This window comes from Euprymna scolopes, chromosome 42 (genome assembly GCF_053919585.1).
Source record: "Euprymna scolopes isolate OS-2025 chromosome 42, ASM5391958v1, whole genome shotgun sequence".
NCBI lineage: Eukaryota > Metazoa > Mollusca > Cephalopoda > Sepiida > Sepiolidae > Euprymna > Euprymna scolopes.
The window spans coordinates 10,117,510-10,132,509 of NC_136523.1; the positions used below are offsets into that span (position 1 = coordinate 10,117,510).

General features: G+C 31.0%; 1 long non-coding RNA gene across 1 annotated transcript in view; it reads left to right on the plus strand.

Annotated features, from left to right (window-relative positions):
- The window catches only part of LOC145267201 (uncharacterized), a 393,072-nt gene that overhangs the window by 206,543 nt on the left and 171,529 nt on the right, over window positions 1-15,000 (plus strand). The window contains exon 3 of the long non-coding RNA XR_013864836.1: window positions 1,044-1,097. This is a non-coding gene — a long non-coding RNA (uncharacterized LOC145267201). The remainder of the gene's footprint in view (window positions 1-1,043; window positions 1,098-15,000) is intronic.

Genomic DNA, 15,000 nt, shown 5'->3' on the forward strand with positions numbered 1-15,000 from the left:
AAAAGAAAGATAATGTGGGTAGAAAAAAAGAAATAGAAGAATTGAAAACACGACTGTCAATTTAAGAATATATATATGATATATATATATATATATATATATATATATATATATATATATATATATATACTTGCTCTACTCGGGCACTCGTTGCCGTGACTCAGTTTGTTAAAATGGAACAAATTCCTCAAGAAACATTGAATTTTGTTCGTTTATTTACTTTTATTATTTTTTTGCAATTTTTTTTATCAATAAAATTGTCCCCCCCCCCAAAAAAAAATTACCATAAAATCTCAGGTGTAAGTTTTTTTTTCTTTCTTTTTTTCAGGGAACCTTGCACTTTTTCTGTTTTTTTTTTTAAAGAAATTTTGCAGTAAACTTTTCTTTTTGAAACCAGGCTTTTTATTATAAAAAGAACAGATGAATGACTTATACGAACATTGTAAAGTAGAGAAAAGTGCTTGTTTTTTTTTTCAAGAGACTGTACAAATTTTTTTCAACGGCTATTACAAAAAATAGATAACATACTTCCATCAGTAATTCTGCAAAAAAAGTGGAAAACTTTGTTATTAATGTTTGCTAAATAATAAATACAGTAAACTTCGCTGAAGTGTTAGCATATGCTGCATCTTAAAAAGTTGGTTCATGCTGACAATTAAATAAAATAAACGTCTAAAAATTAGTAACAATAAGTAAAATCATGAATGGCGGCTCTTGGGGGGGGCAAGTAAGTAGGAACAACACAATCGTTTGTGTAAAATTAATATTCGAAAAAATTGTAAACAATAACACAATTACCTGATACTAGATGCAGTAAAATTCAAACATCTTTTATACGTACTGAAACTGTTTAAGTTTTATTTCATTTCTTTTAAAAGTTGTCTTTCCAACAATTAACTGATTGCATGTCGTACCTTAAGGTTAGTGGTAGATAAGTCATTTGTTTGGTGTGTCAGAAATTTCGTGAAAAATATTGAATGATTCCCAAGCTTATAACTCCTCGAAAAATGTAATTCAATTCCTATTTTTTTTTTCAATTACAGGAAACAAAAGAAAACCTTTTTTTTAAAAAAGATGTTTAACTTCGGACTTTACAGGTAAATTTCTAAAAACACTTTTTTTGTTTTAAATTTGAATATATTATTTATTGATCTTTTATCTTCAATTTGTGATATATAACACTTTAGCGAGTAAATTAATTATTTACTTTTTGATAGACATTTCAGAATGGGAGACGTGAATTAATTCGGCCCCCTGTCTTTCCAAGCTTATAACTACTCGAAAAATATAAATCAAACCCTAATTGTTTTTTTTTTCAATTAAAGGACCAAGGTTTTATTTAAAAACCCAAACAAAAAAAAAAAAACAACGTTTTTAAAAAAAAAAGTTTAACACTTCGGACTTTACAGATAAATTACTAAAAAGACGCTACTTTTTTTAAAATTTGAATATATTATTTATTGATATTGTATCTTCAATTTGTGATATAAAAAACTTTGAGTAAATTAATTATTTACTTTTGAATAGACATTTGAATATGGGTGGGGGCTTAAATAATAAAAACGCTTGTCTAAAATATTTAATTTATTGGAAAGAGCATAACATTTTATATTGACCCTGGAAATACCGTAAAAATTAATTGAATAGAAAATTTTTATATATTTTTAAAGTGTAAAAATTGAAAAACACTGAACTCGTAAAATTCAATTAATTTTATTACTGTTTTTAAAAAAATATATATATATCTAAGTTTTTTTACAACTTTAATAGGTTATTTTTGAAGTATAATCCATGAAGAAAATAAACAATCCACTTTTAAAAGAGAAATTACGAGTTTTTTTAAATATTTTATCCGCAGTTTCGTGTTAGGGGTATACAAAATTCCTACAAAAATTATGATACGCCTAGTCATTTTAGCCTCTTTACTCCTTAAGCGATAAGCGGACATTTGTTTTTTGTGTTTTTTTTTTGTAAAATCCACTTTGAACAACATATGTGAAAATTAGAAAAAAAAAGCGAAAAAACTTTGTTCTAGTATGTTAAAATAGTTAGGTTGGTAGATAATTAAATTCTACTGTGTTTGGTATAAGTTTTTTTTTTTTTTTGCTGTTTCTAGCTTAGAATTTTTGACTAAGGGGGGTTGCTTAGATCGTATTTTAAACTAATACACGGAGGTTGAAATCCCGCCCCCTTTAATGTACTTTGAAAAATCGATTTCATAGCAAGATTTAAGAACGGTTAGCCTAAAAAAAAGGTGGAAAACAACACAAATAATGAATAAATAATTGTAACCATAAGCAATAACTGCTACTTTTTTTTACTTACACGAATGCGTTTATTTTAAGTTTTAAAGTATTTTCAAGCGCTTTTCTTTGTTTTAATCTAAAATTGCGGGTGTGTGAGTGCAAAATATCTCCAGATTTTTTTTAGAATTCCCCGCTAGATTGCAAACAAAATCTCCAGATCTAGCGGGAAACCCGTTTAATTTGAAACGCTGGTCACGTGACGCCAGCGGTGATAAACAAGTGTCCATGAATAAAACTATGGCCTATCGGTATAAAGAAAACCGATTTATTATAGAAAAAAGCAAGTATGTTATAATTAAAGAGATATATAGAAACACGCATGGGTAAAGTAAACATAGTATACCAAAATGTCGAAGCAATCATTTATTTAGTTATTTAGACTATTAATTACGAACGAACCAAGAGATACATTTATATATAAATATATTCATATTATATATATATATATATATATATATATATATATATATATATATATATATATATATATATGACCTGGAGTCTAAAGAGCAGTTTATTTGTTTATTTTTAATGAATTAATAAATCTATGAATAAAATATCTGTAAATTTCAACAATTTAGAGACAAGATACAGACCATACTTAATGATATACTGAGTTTCCTTATATTCTTATTAAGGAATATCACGCTTATTTACGAAAATGCTAATTTTATTTTAGTCTCCTTATCTCATCAGCCAAAATAGAAGTTTATGTTCGAAGAAAAAACAGTTGTCAACTATTGTCAATCATTGCCAATTTTTATAAAATGGCTATCGTTTCTGAAACGATCGTACACTCAAGTTGATTTTGTTTGTCTTTGCTATTGAAACTGATAACTTACAATTGGTAAATACATATATATATATATATATATATATATACATATACATATGTGTGTACAATATATACATGGCCCTGTCGGTGGGGCATTAGAATACGCCGACTGCCCCCCCTGCAAAGGGTAAAAGTCCCTCAATGGGGGTCCTGGATATGACCTTAAACTATATCCAATGGTGAGGCCATAGCTTGTGGGCTTTGGGAAGTGTGGAGCTACCCTTTAATTACCATTGCTCCCAGGTCCACTCTTACCCGGAGTAGTTGTACCTGTTAGGGTCCCAACTATAGGTTAAATAGAAACCGAACGTGAAAACAAATATATTCTATTAAAAAAATTCCCTTCCAAATATTTGGATTCGGCGTTAAATAACCCGAAAAGGGTTGATATGCCGTAAAACAAAAACAACCAAACAACTAACAATATATATATATATATATATATATATATATATATATATATACACATATATAAGAGCAAACAGTTAATAAAACATGTTAAAACACTTTGAAGAGTGAAAAACATTTACTCTGAAAAGGAACTACTTGATAAGTGGATATTCCTTAATTCGTGGAGTTTCGAAGAAATAATTTCCATCTAATCAGAGGGTAGGAATTAGCAAAATGCGGGATCGGATGTTGCATACAAAAGGATTTGAAACTGAAAATCAGTCATAGATTTTAATTGATAACAAAAAAGTGAAGCAGAGAGAATATGGTGACGAACAAGGTGATTACAGTTGAATGGATAGTCTGGTGAAAGGTAAATAATCAAATGACGGTAAAATCCAAAAATCTAAATCCAAGAAAATTGATTGAATTTCCATTCGCACAAGTAAAATCCAAGGAAATAACGTAATTGGAAGATCGTCCTAAAGGCTTAAATTCATGAAATAATTAAAATATGTACAAGGAAAAGCGGAAACCTTCCAATAATATTGATAACAGAAAAAAAAGATATGCGTTTGACAAGGCTGCCGAGACTTAATGTAAGAGAAAAAATTAAATACTGATAGAATTAAATATAAAATAGAAAAGCAAATGTCAAAATGCCCCAGACAAATTGATGTTAAAAGGCGCGAAAAATATAAGGATAAAATAGGTCAACTGAAATGTAAATGTTATTACTTAAGAAAATGTCAGCAAGAGTTAAGATACTAAATGGGAAAATAAATAAAATAACATATATATATATATATATATATAAATTTAAAGGAGATTAGAATAATAGTCTAAAGAGCTAAGTGTATTTTAATGTAATAGTGAAATTACTAGTTTAATTAAAATACAGGAAATGCTCGTTGTAATTTAGATATATAATAAGCTCGATAGTTAAATGTCCTAGAGCTAATTCAATATTAAGTAATGTGATTTATACTTTAAAAGTTTTAAAATTTTTAAAATTTAAAAATCAAAATTTAATTAAATTAAAAATCAGTTTCATAAGAAGGAACAACAACAAAGTCAATTATCTGTACGATCGTTTCGGAAATCCGTGCTTTTTATTTGTGGTATACATGAAGTCACGTAGAATAATTATACATAGTTTTTTTGGTAAGCACGGTCTCCTCATCAGCAAATTTAGGAGGATTTCTATTGAATTGAAAAGACACCAAAAATAAACCTAGCATTAAAAGTAAGGCAGATGAATCTGAAAAATTGAAGTAAAAGGTTTGGATATAAAATTTATAAGAAAAATGGTATAGGTTAGAGATAGAAATGAGTAGAAAAAAAATATATATTTTTGAATTTACATAATAGATTTGATTTAAAAATGTATAGATATATAATTACCTTTTGTTTTTTTTTTGTTTTTTTGTTTTTTTTTGTTTGAAATCAGGAACTGTATTTAAAGTAGTCATTTTGATGTTTGCTATAGCTTTTTATTTTATTGAATGATGAATTTTAAAAGGGCGACGCTCGTGCAGTAAATTGTTTCCGTTAGCTTATTTTGATTTAGAGACGCTACAGTTAATATCTATAGAGAGAGAGTTTTTTTTTTTTTTTTTTTTGCAAGTTTTTAAGGGGAGATAATTGTCATGGCTTTATTTATTATTTGATTTACGAGTCTAAGGGCGGTAATTGGTTGAACTTAATTTATTAAAAAAAAAAAAATCTATTTTTACTAATGAGTAATTTTTAATGATTTAAGGTGGTTTATATTTATTAAATTTAAACCAACGTATATGATTACACGATAGAAGCTCGTGTCTTGAATTTACTAGTTTGGTTGTGCTTTTTATATCTTCATATTTAAAAATTTTTAGGGTTTCTTTTGTACATAATGTACAAAATTTATCTCCTGGTTTATATGATTTGCAAGTCTCAATTATTTGCCATTTTAAGTTGAAAGAAATATTGCTATTTTTTAGTTGCCAAATATAGTTGGATAGAGTAGTTTGGTTTGATAGAGAGTTATTTTTAAAAGAATGTTTGTGTGTTGAAATTCTATGTTTTATTGGGCCAGATGTGGAACCAATATATATTACCTCTTGATTATTATGATTATTTTCCGTTAGGTCTATTGTTGGATTATAATGTGGTGGGTTGGTTAATAATTGATCGGTAGATTGATTTAAGTTGGTGTTGGTATATAACTCAAGACGAAACTAAACTAATACTTATAGCTAGACAGTCTTTAATAACATTTGATAATAAATATTGGACCAGGAAAAATACCCCTAACCACTTCAACATTTTAATGGGATCGACGGACTCGACTCAGGTCACTGATCTAGTTGGCCTTTTCCTTTTAAATGAAATACATTGTATACTCCATAAACAATTCAAACTTGAAGGAGGGCTATATAGAGATGATGCACTTTTCATAACGAATTCTACTAATAAAAATTATGAAAATGCAATTAAAGCTCTACATAAATTATTTAAAAATTATGGACTTAGTATAAAAATCGACCCTAATAAAAAAATTGTTAATTTCTTAGACATAACCTTAAATCTTGAAAATTCTTCCTTTGAACCATACCATAAACCTAACCAATCACTTCTATATGTCCACAATCAATCAAACCACCCTAAATCAATATTAAAATCAATAGTTCCCAATATCGCTCTAAGAATTTCTAGACTGTCTTCTACTAAATCAATATTTACCAAAAATGAAAAATACTATAATGAAGCCCTTAAAAACTCTGGATATAATTAACAAATTAAATTCATAAATGAAAATGATAGAAACATAAACTGCATTAAAAATAAACCTATTAAGAGCGTAATAACATATAATATGGCAATGTCTTCCCGTATACGAGTTAAGAAAAATAACCAGGAGACAAAAAAAGATAAAACCAAACTACAAATATTAGATAATAATATAAATAAACAACAAACTAAAACCCGCAAACGTAAGAATAGACACAAGGATATCCTATGGTTCAACCCCCCGTATTCCAAAAACCTAGAAACAAACATAGCTAGAGAATTTTTTAAAATATTAGATAAGAACTTTAAAGCCCCCCATAGATATAATAAGATTTTCAATAAGAACACAATTAAAGTCTCTTACTCTACTATGCCTAACCTTCATCAGAAAATAATTAGCTCTAATAATAATAAAATTAATAAACTACAAAATGCAACTATACAAAATACATCGGACTGTAACTGTAGAAGAAAAAATAAATGTCCCCTACAAGGATCATGTAAAATTAAAAATGTTATCTATAGCTGCACAGTATCAAAAACTCCAAATATACAAGAACCTATCAACAGCCATAACTCAACTACCAGATTAAATAATAACACCAACTTAAATCAATCTACCGATCAATTATTAACCAACCCACCACATTATAATCCAACAATAGACCTAACGGAAAATAATCATAATAATCAAGAGGTAATATATATTGGTTCCACATCTGGCCCAATAAAACATAGAATTTCAACACACAAACATTCTTTTAAAAATAACTCTCTATCAAACCAAACTACTCTATCCAACTATATTTGGCAACTAAAAAATAGCAATATTTCTTTCAACTTAAAATGGCAAATAATTGAGACTTGCAAATCATATAAACCAGGAGATAAATTATGTACATTATGTACAAAAGAAACCCTAAAAATTTTTAAATATGAAGATATAAAAAGCACAACCAAACTAGTAAATTCAAGACACGAGCTTCTATCGTGTAATCATAAACGTTGGTTTAAATTTAATAAATATAAACCACCTTAAATCATTAAAAATTACTCATTAGTAAAAATGGATTTTTTTTTTTTTTTTTAATAAATTAAGTTAAACCAATTACCGCCCTTAGACTCGTAAATCAAATAATAAATAAAGCCATGACAATTATCTCCCCTTAAAAACTTGCAAAAAAAAAAAAAAAAAAAAAACTCTCTCTCTATAGATATTAACTGTAGCGTCTCTAAATCAAAATAAGCTAACGGAAACAATTTACTGCACGAGCGTCGCCCTTTTAAAATTCATCATTCAATAAAATAAAAAGCTATAGCAAACATCTAAATGACTACTTTAAATACAGTTCCTGATTTCAAAAATAAAAAAAAAAAAAAAAAAACCAAAAGGTAATTATATATCTATATATTTTTTAATTCAAATCTATTATGTAAATTCAAAAATATATATTTTTTTCTACTCATTTCTATCTCTAACCTATACCAATTTTCTTATTAATTTTCTTATAAATTTTATATCCAAACCTTTTATTTCAATTTTTCAGATTCATCTGCCTTATTTTTAATGCTAGGTTTATTTTTGGTGTCTTTTCAATTCAATAGAAATCCTCCTAAATTTGCTGATGAGGAGATCGTGCTTACCAAAAAAACTATGTATAATTATTCTACGTGACTTCATGTATACCACAAATAAAAAGCACGGATTTCCGAAACGATCGTACAGATAATTGACTTTGTTGTTGTTCCTTCTTATGAAACTGATTTTTAATTTAATTAAATTTTGATTTTTAAATTTTAAAAATTTTAAAACTTTTAAATTATAAATCACATTACTTAATATATATATATATATATATATATATATATATATATATATATATATATATATTCAACAATCAGGGTAGTGTGCAGATTGTTTTTAGCAGCAAGGCATATTTTCATAAAGATGCAGTTGAAATCACTGCTTGTGTCCTTCAGATAAAGCCTTTTTTCAAAGCGGAAAAGTCAGACCAATGCCATGCACTCGCTTTAATCATGTCATAGTGTCCAAGCTGTAATCCATGCAAATTCGCATGATAATCTGATAGAAATCCAGAGACATACACCGACGAGAGCTTACGGTGGAATCCAGAATGTAAATGTGTGATAGAAAGTAGTCCTACCCGGAAGTCCACTGCTGTTTTTCAATGTCAACAATTTTAATCGCGACTTACTTACAGAAGTTAAATATTAGTAAACTACACCACAGTATATACTAAGACATCTCCAGTCCATAGTTTCAGATTTGCAAAAACATTTGAAATCGTAGTTTGTAGTTGAAGTTCAGATACTGTCGTTTTTTTAATAGTCTATTCAAAGGCGGTTACACAGCTCTCCATCAGCACACATAGCTGCAAACCTTGTCCTTAACGCCCGTATCAAGCCAACATTTTGCAAACTAATATTATCTTAGTAACTATTGGCCCACGGAGAGTTTCCTTATTACAAATATAACGAATATATGTCCAAATATTTAAAAGACTAAATAATTAAAATACCCCGTATTCATTTGCACGGATGCGCTGTGGGCAAAGTAAGGAGTCAGGAAGTGTTCTGCGGTGTTGCACTTCTTTTCTATTTTCGCTAAACTTGTACTCATTGACCCATTCATAATTCAATGTAATAACCTTCCTATGCTCAGCGCCATTTCATTTTATTGATTTATGCAGCAAATAAATTCAGATATTATTAATAGCAACACAGTAATTCACAGGAAGAAAAGAAAAATCGTGTTTTCGTATATGTGAGTCAATGGTAAACGAATTTTAATGCTATAATCAAGTGAATAATAGACACGGTTATTAACAACTCGTGATTGCAACATTTGGTAAATGAAATTATACATTTTAAATTACATTGTATTGCTGAGAAAACGAAAGATTAGTGTATGTGGATAGAAGTTATACCCCCCCGTTTGGGTTGAGCATTTTGTAAATATATTTTAACCCGACGCGTATTTAAGCTATAAGCGAAGCCCACTATTAATTTGTTTGTAAACAAGCTGATGGTAAGAACACCCTTGCGAGGGGCGGGCGTGGATTTAATATACACAGGAGAAATATTTACGGCACTGATTTGTCATCCGATGGTGGAAGCTGCCGACAATGCGACAGCTATAGTTTCGATCCACGGTATGTCTAGCCGCACTGATGAGTTGTGATACAACGAAACCGTGCTGTATGTGGATGGCATGTATATGTATGCTTATACATGTGTGTGTATATATATATATATATCTATATATATATATATATATATATATATACTAGATTATAAATAATATGCATATTGTTTTTAACATGGACTTAATTCAATGTTCCTTAAAAGTGATCAGTACTTGTGAATTTCAGGTCAACTAGAGTAGCCTCAATACATTACATTTTAAAATTTTGATTTATCCGCGCAAAGGCCTTTCAAATGTTATATAATTTTATTTAATAAGTGCGTACATCTATATATGAATAGGATAGTATGTTATTTATTTTGTGTGCCATGCTTACGTCTGATTTACTGTCGTTTAATGTTTACTGGCGGCGAGGACCGGCGTTTCTTGACTGTGTGGAGGTGTCTGTTTAGAGAAAAACGTTCTATTAGGCAGGCAGGCTCGAACGCGAAGCCTTGACGCAAAGGCGGAAAGGAAAGTGAAAGAAAACGTGATATTTTACCGCTTGGCCACGACGTGACAGGAAGTGAAAAACGTTTAAATTTAGCGATCAAAAAGTTGACATCAGAAAGTGAAAATTAAGTGAGTAACCCCACTTATGTTTGGCTGTAAGCCAGTTAAACTTTTAGTTTTCCGCCGTATGTTTTTCTACGATGGTGGGAGAAACCATCTCCATCACAAAAGGGGAAGCTCTGGCAGTGTTTGAATGAATAGCAATTGTCTGATATGAAGGGAATTTCCTACAGTGATCAAGGTTGATATCCTTCAATATGTGCTGGCTACGAAGGCCAGAAAATCGCTTAAATTTCGATTCAGTTTTACTTTATCTATACGAGAAAGACAAACAAACGCTGGTAACCAATTTCTTTTAACTCATTCAAAATAAATGTACAGACAACCTCCGTTCGCAAATTGTAGATATAATCCAGTAAGTATATAAAAATCTCTAAATAATAGTACCCCCCCGAGAACCCCGGTGCGAACTCCTTTGCCGGACATACAAAAACGCGCGCAACTGTTCTGTCTTTTATGCATATAGATGGATTCTATTTCTTGTTATCAAGAATTTTACCATGAATTCTTTGAGTTTTTATTTCGGTTTCGATTATAGCTGATGCCATTTAAGACATCTACTTTTCTATAAATTTTTTATCAAGAATTGTTCAGGAGTGTTGGTTTCGATTAAAGCTGATAGCAGTTCAACATATTTTATGAATAATTTATCAATTTTTCATAAGCTTTCGTTTGGTTTCGATTATAGCTAAAAGCTATATAAATAAATATATATATATATATATATATATATATATATATATATATATATAATCACGAATGTATAGGGAGAACCTGCACATTATTTAGAGGTACTTTGAGAGGATTAAATTATGCACCTTTGAGTGTGTGGTGAATGTCTTGTAAACCCGCTGGTAGACTTACAAACGGCTCCACAAAAATTATAATTAGATCTAGATGGCAGTACGCCCTCATAAAATTGTAGTCGAGTAAACAGAAAACTAATATTCCACAGATTTTATACTTAAATACTTTTTCCGGCTCACGAAGAACAGTTGTTTAGTGCATCCTTTATTTTCTATGCTTCGATCCAGTTTAATTAGTTATTCACATCAATTTTCTTCAGCTTAATGCTATACCTAAGCACATAATCAAACTTTAATTTAGGTTTAGTCTGTTTTGTATTTCTTGTAAATCCTTACCAGAAAACAATTGTTTTTACATCATTCTAACTCACATTCTCACAAAGTGTCCAGATGAACGCATTTGATTTTTGATGATTGCCATTTCTATATTCCACAAGTGTTGGGATATTAATGGAGGACAGGGTGATGAGTAAAGACCGTCAAACTTTTAATGTTCCAGATGGACCTTTGATAAATATTTTCCAGATCTTTTTGATGCTTTCATGTTTGTGATGCATACAGTAAGCAAGTAATGACATGCATCAAACACTGATTTTTTGTTTTCACACAAATTTCTCTTTCCTGCAATACATGTTCTCAAACCTACCAAAAGCAGAAGTCGTCTAAGCTATCCTGTGAGATTTTAAACACCCAATGTGTGGGTTTCTATATTTTTTTGTGCTCACCATATTTATGATGAAAATAATGACATAGGGTTTCGACAAAATAGAGAATACGTTATCGATTTTCCTGCTGACGAGATGATAGCCGAAAGAGCTCTAAGAAACTTCCGCGTATTTTATTTAAAGCTCTAAATGAATGTTTTTAGGTACGAAATTTGTATAAATATCTTCGGTAGAGTTACAGTCAACACCAAATTGATGCTTTAAATAATAATACTCGATTAAGGAGTAGAATTTGATCCAGCAATCTCAAGATTTTTTTTTTTTTTTTTTTTGCGTTCTTGTCTGGAGCAAGATGTGGCCCCACTTTATCTTAGTAAACGAATTGCTGCATCCAAGGTGAAACCTAGTTTTTCTATGGAGCGGGCGTTTACACGAGACGATATTAATAAGTTGACGGAGATGCTAGAGGTGTATATTAGTAATCGTCATTACCTCTGGTCCGTAGTGAAGGGTTTCCTGTCCTTTTTTGACTTTTCTCGTTTTTGCAAGCATTTATCTATCGGTGATGAATTTGCTTGGCAACATGTTTCCAAAGATAAGAAACAATTTTCTCTTCTGCTTTGTAGAAGGTATGCGGGTGAACCCATTAATGGAAGCAAAAATATTTTCAATTTTCCGATAACTGTACTCACAGAAATTGAAAATAGTTTTGTCTAAGGGGTTAGATATTTGTATTCCCCCAACCAGTATAAATAAAGAGAGAACACTTTCTACCTTTGAAGTTTTGTTCTCCCAAATTAGACATAATTACGCAATTTTCCTGGAAAATATTTATGGGATGAAATCTAGTTTAATTGCCTTAGGTCAGCGATATAGTAACGCTCCTGTTGATCATAGCGACTTTGTCTGGAACATAACTCAATTTAAAACTATGAACGCTTTAAAGTCCTATGCCGATATTTACATATGCAAACCAGACAAAGGTGCAGGAGTGGTAATTTATGATGTTTCGAAATTCCGGAAACTCGGCCCTGTCGAGTTGACGGATAATACTTGCAGGAACGAGACCAAAATGCAAAGGCATTTACTTGCACTATTTAAAATGTTTTTTGCAAGGACGTCTATGACAGGATTACCCCTTCTGGAACACAACGTTCAAGAATGTATGGTCTCCCTAAAATCCATGAGCAAGGTGTTCCACTGAGACCTATTTTATCAATGGTAGGTTCGGCACAACATTCCTTGGCTCAGTGACTTGTAGAAATTTTGCAACCTGTGCGCAAATTATATACCACGCACCGCATTCTTGATTCTTTCTGGTTTGTTAATTGACTACGTGGGTTGGATTCAAATGCAGAGACATATTTTATGTGCTCATTTGATATCTCTAGTCTCTTTACCAACATACCGTTGGATGAGACTATACGTATATGTACCGAAGCGCTTTATGATGGTCGCCTGACTGCTCCACGTTTTTCTAAAGAGATTCTTATTGAACTCGTTTTAATGTGTACAAAATCTGGAGTTTAGGTGTTGTGATACCATGTATTGTCAGGTCGACGGTTTCAATGGGGAGTCCGCTAGCCCCAACTTTAGCGGATATTTTTGTCGGATACTATGGATCCGTTCTGTTTAATTCTACAACAGAACCCAGTACATATTTCAGATATGTTGACGACACTTTAGCTATTTTTCCATCGCAAGGTGAAGCGTCAACATTTTTAATAGGTTGAATTCTTTGCATGGATCTCTAAGTTCAAGTCGTTTCCCTTCTTGGATGTTCTTGTCGAAGGTTCAAGGGGGGGGGGGTCTCACTACAATTCATAGAAAGCCGAAATTTGCTGGCCTGTATATGAACTGGTTGTCTTTTGTACCAAAATCACGCAAGGTCGGCATAATACTTTGGTACATAGAGCCCTCATGATTTGTTTACCTACTAGATTACACGCCGAACTCGATAAGATCAGGGAAATATTCATCAATAACAGTTATCCTGTTGACTTTATTGATGACTGTATTCTCAAAAAGGTTGAGGATTTTAAATCCCCTTAAATGTTTGGACCTTTGAAATGCCCGGTTTATTCAAAACTACGGTGGATTTGGATAAGAATAGACTTTCCACACAGATTCGCAGATTCTGTGTCGTTGCGTTTCCTATACGCTACGAGACCTGCTTTACCTTTTCGCAAGGATAGTTTGCATTACATACAAAATAGCAATATTGTTAATCAATTTAAATTTCAGTGCGATGCTGGTTATGTTCGGCGAACATCCTTGCATCTTTTGAATCGTATAAACCAGCACGTTCCATCTAAACTCAGACAAAATAGGATAGGGATCTAGTGGTCTCCCCACCTCTGCAGCCTTGGACTATTGGCCAGCATTTGGTTGACAATCCAAGCTGTGCCGATAGATATAAAATGGAATGTTTCTAGGTGGTACATAGAGCGAACTCCAGAAACCATTTAAAGATTTTGGAGTCTGTCTCTATCACGGTGCGTAAACCTTCTTTGTGCCGGCAAAAAGAAACAGCGAACGCATTGTTTTTTGGGGGGAGAATCTTTTCTCCGGCTTTTTCCCCCCTCGAAGTGCCAATACTTTAATCGTTTTTAAAGGACAATACATTTGATTTTAGTTTGCTCCCGTACTGTTGGAACATTCAATAGTTCCCCATTAGATTTCTTTAAACTTTCCTGATAATATTATTTGGTTACATTATCGATTTTCCTCCTGACGAGATGATAGACGAAAGAGCTCTAGAGAAAGTTTCGCGTATTTTATTTCAAGCTTTATATATATATATATATATATATATATATATATATATATATATATATATATAATGAAACCAAATGCCTGTGTGTGTCTGGTCAAAAATAGCCTCCTATATGTTTGACTATTAAAAAAAAAACTGATTACGTATAATGATAGGTGTATCGAGACACAGGAATAGGTATGTTTGATCTGGCAGAACGGTGGTTCATTAAAATTGTGGGGTCGTCGTTCGCGCCTGGTCCGCAAAGTATGGAAATAAACAAAAATAAAAAAAAAACGTTTACAAGTGTTTTTTATATAGATGCAAGAAATCATACTTTGATAAGTATGTTTCAACTTAAATAGGGATGATATAATAAAATTGTGGGGACTGCGTTCGCGCCTGGCCTACATAGAATGAAAATAAGCACAAACCTTAAATACTTTGCATATATATCTGCGTAAGTATACTTTGATAATTATGTTTCAGTTTGAAGAAATATGGTATGATATAATTATGGGGGTGTTCGTTTACCCCTGACCTCCATAGAATAGAAATATGTCAAAGTTTCAGAAACTTTTATAATATTGATCCACAGAATATTGTGATATGGGTTTCAGTGTGAACAGGCATGGTATATTAAATTATGGGGTTTATCTAATTTATTTTTCATTTAATCATATTTTGCTTTGA